The 10473-nt window shown below is 45.8% G+C and overlaps 1 protein-coding gene across 1 annotated transcript in view; it reads left to right on the top strand.

The window, feature by feature from the left end:
- LOC126577401 (uncharacterized) overlaps positions 1 to 10473 on the top strand; it is a 36261-nt gene that overhangs the window by 21951 nt on the left and 3837 nt on the right. The gene's annotated exons all lie outside the window — the stretch shown is intronic.

Below are 10473 nucleotides of genomic sequence, written 5' to 3'. Positions count from 1 at the left end.
TCCAAAAGGCAGGAACTTTAATTGGAGCATTATGCCATTTCGATTTGCCCCTCAGTACACACTAGACAGCGCACTCCACCGCGTTGTGCAAAGGCGATGACAACAGCGATAGCGTGCACTCGCACGCCTTGTTTCACTTTTCGCAACGGAGTGGACAGCATTACACAAATTACGGAGTTAAACGGAGTTGGTTTTGCACGATTTAAAGGAATTAAGTCCGGGGATCGGATGACACAATGATAAGCGGCCGGATCATCGTCTGGGGGGGGGACAATTGAAAAAGCGGGAAATTACTTTAATAGAGATGATGTGAGCGGGTGCGCGGACACTTTTTGCGAAACAAGGTACAGTGAAGGCCAGGAGTGTTTGTTTGTTCGTGATGATAAAAACGATTTTGTCGATTTGAATTGAGCAAAATTAAATAGAATTTCCAGTGCACATCATTTCATGCCATGATCGCGATCTTAATTTGATGTGATTGTCAGAATGGGCATTATTTGGGGTTTGAATTTGCTTTCACTGATGCAAGGATTGGAAGCATTTAAAGGGAATGTTATGGTTAATTACGTCAAAAATGGTCTAGTTTAAAGGGTTTAAACCATTAGAGGGGTTAAACCACCATTAAACTTAATTGTCTGATATTTAAATTCAATATTCAAGAATATTCTGATACAGTATAATGTAAATATATTAGAAAATACTTTCATGGCACAAATCTCTGTAAAAATGATCTTTTTGTGACATCCTCCATGCCATGCAAACATCAATATTATTTCGTTAGCTCATTAGTGTCTCAAGAAATCTTTGGCCAAGTTTCACTTTTTTCGATTACTCCATCGAATCATTTTTTCGATTTTAAAATTGGAAAAGAGCTGTTATTAAGATTTTGAAACGATTGCGAAATTTTCAAAATTTCGTGTTTTTAAAACAAAATTTAAAAAAATAGTTTTAAAAGCTCGACGGTACACAGATCAAAAAGGTCGGATCCGTAGTGTTTATGCATATCCATCTTCAATGTTCAAAAGGCTGTATCTTGTCCATTTTCCTTCAATTCATCTTAATTTTTTTAGAAAATATTCATGAAAACTCGAGAACTGTAGCTGAAAATTACTAAAAAATACTACAGTAATAACATAGTAATAAAATAAAATGCTATAACTGTCCCCTTCAAACATCCATCGAAATAAAGCAAACAAACCAATCAAAACAACCATCCCATCACCTGCCAGTAAAACATCAAAAGCTCATCCAACTCATTAACAGCCCGCCAAAAACGGCTGAACAGCATCTGCCCTCTCAACGATTCTCCCACCGCGCACCGGGGAATGCCGGTGACACTGAATAAACCGTTTGAAAACGTTAGACAAACTCAAGGAAAGCCGCACTGAGAGACAAAGCGAGCGCGAGAGTGATCTTGCATCCAAAATGCGACCCAAAAGCAGCCTCGAAAAAATACCAAAAAGCACAGCGCGCAGCCACGACCCATGGGTGCCAGTGTCACGACCGTAAACGCACTCGAAACGCACCACTCCGTGGCATTGCAGGCATCTCAGGCAGGCAGGCAGGCAGCAGCAGCAGCACCTTGTGCGCTTTGTCGGTCGCCAAAGATTCAATGCCAATAGCAAACGGACCGTTCGGTTCGTACGCGTGTGACATCGATTAACCCGGCTCAGACCGGCACCGGCGTCACTCGTCGCTTTTCGGTGAGTGATTGCGAAAGAAAAGCATCCCCCCGAAAGCGGTTAATAACAATGCGCGACGAGACCGCGACTTCGGAGTCTCACACGCTTTGTTGACAACGCTCTGTAGGGGTTAACCGTGGTCCAACACCTGGACATCCGGACGGACTGCAGCATTGAACTTCAAGCGTAAGGCTAAGAGAAGCACCAGAGCTGTTGGGTGACTACGAAACTGCAGCAGCATCGTCACGCAACGATGGAAACATCATATCAGCGTTCCACCTGAGTCTTTCAAGCCAAATTAAAGGTCTCGGTCCGTGGCGAACACTCGCGGAAAGATCTCGATCAACACAAAACACAACACAACACAAAACGCACACATACACATGGTCACACATACATCGAACCACATTTCGTTTCGCTTGGCGTCATTAAAATTAGTTCAATAGACAAAGTGAGACGAAATCCATCATCTTTCGCACCACCACGGTTCGGTTCGGGGTTTGGTCAAGAGCGTGAGAAGTGAAGCGACACTGAACGGAACTGAAGGGCCCGGGGAGGGGGAGGGTTGGTGGAGAAGGGTGATGGAGAAAAGGCTACCTCCTTTCGCAACATCAACACCTCCACTGAACGGATCGAGGAGCACAGCGCCATCAACACAAAACAACGCGTCCTCAATCAAAAGACTTCAACGAACGGCTGGCAAGTGACGAACCTCCTTCCGTGGGCTTCAAAAGCTTATCCGTTGCGATCGAAACATTTCCCGATTTTATTAATTTGTGCAATGCAATCAAAAACAGAAGACGATGATCACACTGGCCACTTTCGACACCGCAGTTCGTCCACACAGACCCGAACACAAAACACAGAAAAGGCTTGCAACGTACCGGCTTGCGGGCAGATTCGGGTGATCGAGCGATCGCGTGGTGATAGCTCCTAGGCTCGAGTTCGCGTGCGCTCGTGGTCACCGTCGTCACCGTGATGATGATTACTAGCGCGCCCGACGATCACAACGAAACTGAGCGCAGCTAACGGCTTGCGACCGGCTAGGTTAGGTCGTTAGCGTGGCGAGCGAGCGTACGAACGAACAAGCGAGCGAACGATCGCGCAGCCACGGTTTCGGATCATCGATGCATGGTTGGTTGGTTGGTTGGTTGGGTGGGGGGGGGGGGATTGTTGTTGGCACCAGCTGCACGCTCTCTACCACGGAGAGATAGATTTTCACGGTCATGCGGGTGATAAAGCGGACCTGGGGCTGACACGGCTTCACTTCGGCAACCGGTTCATGCTCTTGTGCAAAGGCACCCCCCTGCGGGACGGGATTGGATTGCTAATGCAATCCGTTACGGGCTGGCCGGGCGGACGAGTGGGTGACACCAAACCGGGATTCCGGTTGTGCCCTTGACAGGGCACGTTGAGCCCTTGGCCGCTAGGAAGTGGTTCGATGGTTGATCGTTTGTGCAACGCAAAAGAAGAAGAGCCCTTTTGCGTGCCAGTGAACCAATTGTGTGATCATTCGATGAACAAACATCCACCCTATCGAACAGATTAATGAGCTCGAGCTGAGCAGCTACAACGATAACGTCGCTTCATGATTTATGTCTACAGAGAACACAGATGTACCGCGTGGTTTTTGTGCTTCTGGTGCAACAAATTGCAACGGTATGCTCTCATTAACCAATCACACACCATTTGCATAACCGTTGTATTATGCATTTATGTAAATCGGGGACTTGTCAAAAGGTTGATCTCGTGGCGCGATTTAATTTGTTTCTAAGCTGCTCAGCTGCTTGGCAAGAGGGTATCGGAAATGTGGCGGTATGCAATAGCACCGGAATCACTTCCCTGAGTAGCGTTCGAAATTAATCCTGCTCAAATCGTACGATGACCTAGTTATCGTTCGATTTGTAACCGTTAACATCCTTGTGAGGCGTGTAATGGCTACGCCCTGTGGCTGTGATCTTCGAAAGTATTTGTACACTAAATACTATATTTGGGAGGGAATATCCTATCCGAAGGAACACGGAAGTTGACGAAAAAATGGAATCGGAAAAGCATGTTATTGTTAATGAACAATACACAATTAATCTTAAAGATGATTTTTAAAAATTGGTAACTCGTCTGGGTTGCCAGTAATATAGCTGTTGTATTTATGGATCATTTTGCTAACATTTAGAGAACAGCTCAAATTTTTAAACAAATTTGATCGCGTCTAAAATCCATTGTGTCATACTGTTCGTCATTCATAAACATACATCACAATTAACCAAAGTCATGTCAAAAAAAAAATGTTGCATAACTTTTGATTAAGTCATTTTGTTACAAAGCAAGGGTATCAACGTGATTTTTACGTGATCGCTTGATATAAATAGATTAGGGGTTCATAATTCAAAATTAACTTACGAAATGTCGTGTAGCTATTCTATATATCCATTTTATTCAATTAATGGTATCTTAATAGGCTTAAAGGTTTGGGTAACCCAGTTCAAGCCACGTAGAAGGGCGTACTAAATACAAATCTATGCGATTTCCTTCCTCACGTGATTTAATGCAGCTCTTTATCATCTTTGCAAACATCTGGCTTTAAAATGCAATTAAAACTCTTCATTTTAAACACACTGAATGTGTCATTAAAACATTCAACCCCGAGCAGAAATCAGTGATGCGTACTCTTGATGCTTAAAGCTGCGCTCCTGCTGCTGCTGATGCTCCTACTACTACTGTTCCTATAATCCTGAAAATCTCCCAAATGTCGCATCCAATTCGCAATCCGTGCTGCCGTGCAGCCGAACGGGAAGAGAGCATGCAAATTGAGTTATCTCGCCTAATTTAATACATTCGCATATCTGTGTTGTCGGTGTACCCGCCAAATTCCCACCACCTCCATCATCATCATCATCATCATCATCATCATCATCGGCACCATCAACACCGTAATCGTCGCTCGTAGCCGCAGCGGTTTCCTAGGCGTTATTAAACACTCCCATTGCACCATTGCACCGCTTGTAGTGCTGACGTAGTACATTTACATCAGCTGCTGCTGCTGCTGCTGCTTCTGCCGCTATTCTCTCGCAACTCAGTGAATCACTTCCGGATGAGCATGCAATTTTCACTCCCCAGCCCCGTTCCTCCCCCTGGTCCGCACTAGTGTCTGGCTCATGACTGCATCAGGTTCTGGAGTGAAAATCGTTTTTACAACCCCCCACCATACCGCAGAACATAAATGCATCCCATATTTCATGTGAAGCTCACCAACAAGCGGGGGCACGTTGGCAGTCGGTGGCGCAAATAGTGGCGTAACTTCGCGCCAAACACTGCCAATCCCCTCGAGCTAATCAATGAAGAGACGCTCGGAGTAATCCATCCACCCATCCACGGCCCACAGCAGCAAATATGTTCGGTTCGGTGAAGCGAACAAACGCTGAGCGCCGCTGCACAACATGGCAATTTTGATCATCTCTGTGAGCTGTGTGTCAGTATGGAACGTTTATCGACGGCATGCATCGGTTTTCGGTGAACGAGCTGGAACTAATATCAATTAAGTTATTTTGAAAAATTACTTCCACCCTGGCAGGCTGGCTAGCTGGCTGGCCAGATTGATGGAGCATCCTTTTTTTGGAAGAGGACGTCCTTTTGTGCAAGCATCGAATATTGGATAAGCGGCATAATGGAATAGGAAATTTGATACTTTCTCTTGTTGTGCCGACCAGGAAGGAGATTTACATCCTTCGTTCGGTCTTCAGCCTTGCTTCAACTGCTTTCAGAGCGGCTCTATACCATGAAGATAACAGTAATAAGTCAATAATTTTATTTACTTTCGCCTTTTTTGGGGATCGAGTGAGGATTGGTGAACAAAACTGGTAAACAAAGTTATCCAACTGACCTCATTTTCATCCTCATTTCTTGTTGGAGACTCTAGTAGTCGTATCTTGTTGAGAATTCGAAGAGAAAATAAATGTTTGGATTAGAGTGACCTCTTTCTGACATTTTCAATAACTTTCTGTTATCTTGAAGTACAGGATACTGTTCTATTCCTCTTGGATATCACTCTGGCTCTTTAATATAACTGTTGCCAATAAGCGTCCAGCAATGTCTCAATCCATAACTGTAAATTCTTCCCAGAAATTCCGAGAGTACGTCACCGATGATGTCGATGAGTAATGATTTTCGCTTGACGAACTTCCGCTTTTCTGCAGCTACAGTGAAACCCAGAACCCTCGAACCAGAAGACGCAACGGGGAAACCCAACAAATGATTAACTTTGAGTCATTCGGCAAGAAAGCCAAAAAGGAACTGGCACACGTGGTAAAACACAGGCTGCCGGTGCAGACGTTCCCCCCTTCCCCTTTTGTAAATTTCAATTATCGACCAGCAGCACGTGCACGCATAGAATGGCACGGGCACGGCGTGCAACTAGCGTCTTGCAATCGAGTATCCATGACGTCGATACTGTGGTGGTGAAGGAGCTGGTGGTACAATGGAGACGCATGTGAGACTCCGGATGGACTGCAGAACGCCCCCTCGAATACAAATGCCTTCATTAAACGATCCCCTTGGACTTGGATTGATGCAGATTGCTGCTGTCTTGACAGCTTCGTTCGCTGACGTTAGGGCAAAGAACTTGCCACTTGGGACTCTGGGCACCGAAAACAGCGAATTCGTGCTAAATGATGTAACTGTAATCGAACGGAAGCAGAGAAAGGAAGCTCTTACGACAGTGACACGACTATTAAGAATCGCTTAACGCTGCTGCACTTCCTGCTTGATCAGCTCAATCGCTCAACTGGTTTAGTCCGGTTTCCATCGAATCGATCGAAGGAACGAAGAACGAATAATAACTGCGGATCCTTTTTGTCACACCTCCGTGGTCCTCAGTTGCGTCAATCAGTTCCGTGAACACGAGCTTCCTACCACCAAATCCAGCAAATGGGCACGACTGACGAGCCTCTTTGGCTGATGAACCTATTAGGTGTATCGGTTTCACATCCTGCTAACCTTGAAACGGCATCATCGGCAACGGATTGCCTAGCAGAACTTGTTTTCACCCCTCAAATGCTCCCACTACGCTTGGGATCGGGTTAATTTTGGCAAAACTAAAAGATGTAGCGGAAACACACATCTTGTCGTTGTTTGCGTCTATCTTGTGTGTTGGTTATGCAAATCGAACCATTGCTTGCTGTCAGAGGGAGCCAGGGGGTGTAATGGCATCGGTGTCCTGCGCTACGGACTTTTCTTCATCGCAAACAAGAAGCAGTATATTGACATTCACAGGCATAACAGTTGTTGGGAAACAAAGCGTCCATAAACGCATGCGTGTGTCTTCCTGTGTTGTGTCCGTGTGCGACCGGAATGTTTAGAAACAAACAAGCACAATCAATCTCCCTCACCCCCCCGTGGGGAGACGGCGTTTGCATATTTATTTCCTTATCAAATTGCAAACAGTGTGCAGCGATTTGGTTGAATTTCTGCTCAATTGAATACGTATCGGCTGAAATGAAGTTTGTTCTGCAATCTTTTGTGTCCTGTGCTCTTGCTATGACAACTTCCGGTGCAGAACTTGTAATTGAAGTTGCTTGTTTTAAGTATAAATTGAAGCAATCGTAAACGTAACGTAAACGTAACGTAAGCTTTCAATTTCATTTTTTCAAGCAGATGGCATATTAAACTACAATTTTTGAAGCATATTTAGTTCTATTTTGGGGAAGATTTAATAAAAACTTCATCTATGGCATCAAAATGTATGAAGGTGCGTCTGCGAAAAGGTACTTTTTCCAGTGCCCATCGTTGCTCCGCGATGGGTCATCAGAAAAATACAAATCGCTATTCTTTTGATATTCTGTCGAATTTCCTATTTATCGATTTTTGGCAGATTTTTGAAGATGAAAAAGTGATGATTTTTGTCATTTTGTCTAATAACACGATTTTTGAACATTTGTTCAAACTTAATAAAAAGTATCAATAATTTTCACAAAATTTCGACGGGTCTACCTGGTAAAAAGTGTAAAAATTAAGTGTAAAAAATTCAAATTGATCGGACTATTAGATTTTACGGTACGATGGGCACCAATTTTACAAACGGTGGTTTTGGGAAACGCTCTTCAAAGAAGCGATCTCCATGGAGCCTTGTATGAAACGCCGATTTTCAAAAATCTATAACTTTGTCAGTTTTGCTTCGATTGATCCAAAAGTTTTACACAATGTTCATGAAAGGATCAGCATCCAGGGAAAAATGTTAAAAATATGTGTCACAAAATTGAATACAGAAGCCACCCCCCCCCCCCCCCCCCTAAATATGAGCAATCGTATGCTTTCATTTATCAATTCCTGTGGAATACATAATGAAATACCTTTTCCTTATTCACCGCACGGAGATGTTGATCTGCTTGCAGGCTCGTCTACCTTGCGCGACAGGATCTTGAAGCAACGAGGCACAAAGCTGCATCAGTTGAAGATCCCACGTCATCTGCTGTGTCGGTATGCTCGGATTTCCTCCCGTTCTGACGCGGTAGTGCTGCTTTCGTTTAAATTCCCGGACTATCGGGCATTCCAAAAAGAGAAAGGAAAACAAGGGGAACGATCGACCTTGGTCCGGCTTGGCCAACGAAACGAGGATCCAAGGTCGCCCCCCAGAGGCTTTCCCAGACTGCATTGAATTGGAACTGACATTGACCTTCTTCTTTTAGTGATCGAGCGGGAAGTGAAACATAAATGCAGCTATTATCATATGCTGTACAATGTGATATCATTCTAAGGCACCATCCTGCGCGCTCCAAGAATCCTTGAGTGAGATCCAAAAAAAATGTTCTTGAAACCGGGGGGAAAGTCCCAAATTCACTTTTTAATACTTTCGATTGTTGAAACAATCGACTGATCGATCTTAAACAGCGCATCCAATTTACAGCCCCATCACCATCTCGCAAGCAGTACAACAGCTGGTGTTCAATGGCTCGCGCCTCAAACCTCGCGCAAATGAGACAGGCGGAGCGTTTGCCCGCCCCAGTGTCATCGTCCGCGTCGCGCCGTGAGCTCATGTTGTATGCTGCAAGCGCGCATTAGAAGCGATGCTCGAGGCGAGTCGATGTCGGCTGTTTCTCCGCTTTTTTTCTTTTCCTTCCAAGGAAGGAAGTGAACGCGGCGCGTGGCCGTTGCCGAAGAGGAGAGGGTTAGTCCAGGGTTGTGACAGCAGTGCCAGCACCTGACACCGGTTAGCGGAAGGTGGTGCGCACCATGGCCGGTGCTCTCGGTGCTCAACATTCAATTATCGTCTTCCATCGAACTTGACCTTAACCAAGGAGCTGACCGATCGCGCTCGATGATCGCGCGTACATTTGGACGAAGCTTCGAGACCGGTGAAGGTCGAGACACCTTGTGCTGTCTACACGAGGGGCTGTTTTCGGGTGTTTCTTACGTGGCTTAGAAGGACGGCTGTGGCCATACGTCACGCTGGAGACAACGCATGTCGTTGTGGTTTCTTCCAAGTTTGAATGGTTCCTGCAACAATCGATCCGATCCGTTGTAACCAAATCGTGCGTTCGATGTTGTAAAAACAAATGGATTAACTTGTTTAAGCGTGCCAACGGTCTGTGGACACACCAGTAGCACTGGCAGCGTTGGTTCGAGGCCGAACCGATCGTAGAACCGGCTTCTAATCGCAACAGAAGGGCAGCATCAGACGTTGAGGGCTCTGAGGCAACGATTGCAGGGCATCTCGAGCCCCCGATCCGGCACAAGCATCTCCACCGTTCGATGTGGATACCTTTGCTACACAAACTAACTCACACCTTGACCGGTGGCCTGCTTTGATGCAGCCAGAGGAAGATAATTAATAATTCACGGTCAGGCCGCAGGTTGAGTGAGACATTTAGGGTTGCCATCGACGCCTTCTTCACGCAACATAATGAGACAACATCTTCATCCAGCTAAGCATCGATCGCTTGATTACCAACCGGCAACAGCGCCTTGTAAGGGATGCGGTTTGCCCTTTTTTGTAACAAACCCTTAGGTCCCTTCTTCCTCGTGGCTTAATTGGCCAGAAAATCTACCAGAGTTTAATGAGTTCCTTGACGCCATAAATGCTACTCCCTGCTGGTGCTCTCCAATGGAATCAGCAGCAGTTCAATCAGCATCATCATGATGTTAGAGCACCTCCTCTCTAATCACAGCAAACGCACGATCGTTGACCCCACAAGCAGAGTGAGGCTGTGCTGACTTCCGCACAACAGCACGCCGATGTGCCTTTATGCCATTAAAATGCCTTCGACTCGAGCTCGCCTCCAGTTCAAATGTCAACCGTAGTGACATTTGCGTACCGCTCATTACCAGTACGGTACGCAGTTCCGCACCGGCAACAGGTAACCAGGGGGCGACCGTTTGATTAGAAAAAAAAACAAACGACAAGCGAAACCGTTTTAACGGCGAAATCAGGCGAATGACGACCGCTGTCATCGTTAACGGGTTTGCTCGATGGCCATCCTTGAACCCGCGGTGCGTGAACCTCACCGTAAACACAGAGCCGCCCCAGAGGAGCATTTTGCTCGCGAAAAACCGAATGCCGAAATAAAAACTGCCATAAGCGCGATGTGGTGACAAGCAATTGGCGGCTTTAGGGTGTCAGCGTCAACTGCAAAATGTCATTAGCCTACGCTACTTAGTGTGGTCTCGCGGAGGGGAAGCGGAAAGCTAATTTGAAGCCGTTGTGTACTGTCCGCACTGCACCAAGGCGCACTGCAAATCCTTTTTGTGGTTCCGAACAGAGAGGCAACCGGCAACCACAAACACCGTTGTCGGGTACCGT

Source organism: Anopheles aquasalis, chromosome 3 (assembly GCF_943734665.1).
Source record: "Anopheles aquasalis chromosome 3, idAnoAquaMG_Q_19, whole genome shotgun sequence".
Taxonomy (NCBI): Eukaryota; Metazoa; Arthropoda; class Insecta; order Diptera; family Culicidae; genus Anopheles; species Anopheles aquasalis.
Note: the sequence above shows the minus strand (reverse complement) of the source record. Positions and strands in the feature narration are given on the sequence as shown.